Consider the following 608-nt stretch of genomic DNA (forward strand, 5'->3'; position numbering starts at 1 on the left):
AAAATGGACCCTTATGACTGGTTTTGTGGTTCAGGGTCATATTTACCATTCTGAAGAACATTTTAAAAATATAAAGATTTTTTTTCCCTCTATAAAGAAGCTTGAAAGTTTCCATGGATGTTCAAGGATCTTGGAACTATCAATGGCAATAAAGAACCTTAAAAATAATGATGCTTCACGATGCCATAGAAGAACATTTTTTGTCTAAATGGTTCCATCAAGAACCTTTAACATCTGAAGAAACTTTCTGTTTTACAAAAGGTTCTTTGTGGCGAAAGAAGGTTCTTCAGATTATAAAAAGGTAAGAAAGAGATGGTTCTTTAAAGAACCTTTGACTGAATGGTTGTTTGTAAAAATGGTTCTTCTATAGCATCGCCGTAAACCTTTTAAAGCTAATTTTTTTAAGAGTGTATTTGGCTAAAAATGCATATTGTGACTATACAGGTCCTTCTCAAAAAATTAGCATATTGTGATAAAGTTCATTATTTTCTGTAATGTACTGATAAACATTAGACTTTCATATATTTTAGATTCATTACACACAACTGAAGTAGTTCAAGCCTTTTATTGTTTTAATATTGATGATTTTGGCATACAGCTCATGAAAA

Source organism: Garra rufa, chromosome 19 (genome assembly GCF_049309525.1).
Source record: "Garra rufa chromosome 19, GarRuf1.0, whole genome shotgun sequence".
NCBI lineage: Eukaryota > Metazoa > Chordata > Actinopteri > Cypriniformes > Cyprinidae > Garra > Garra rufa.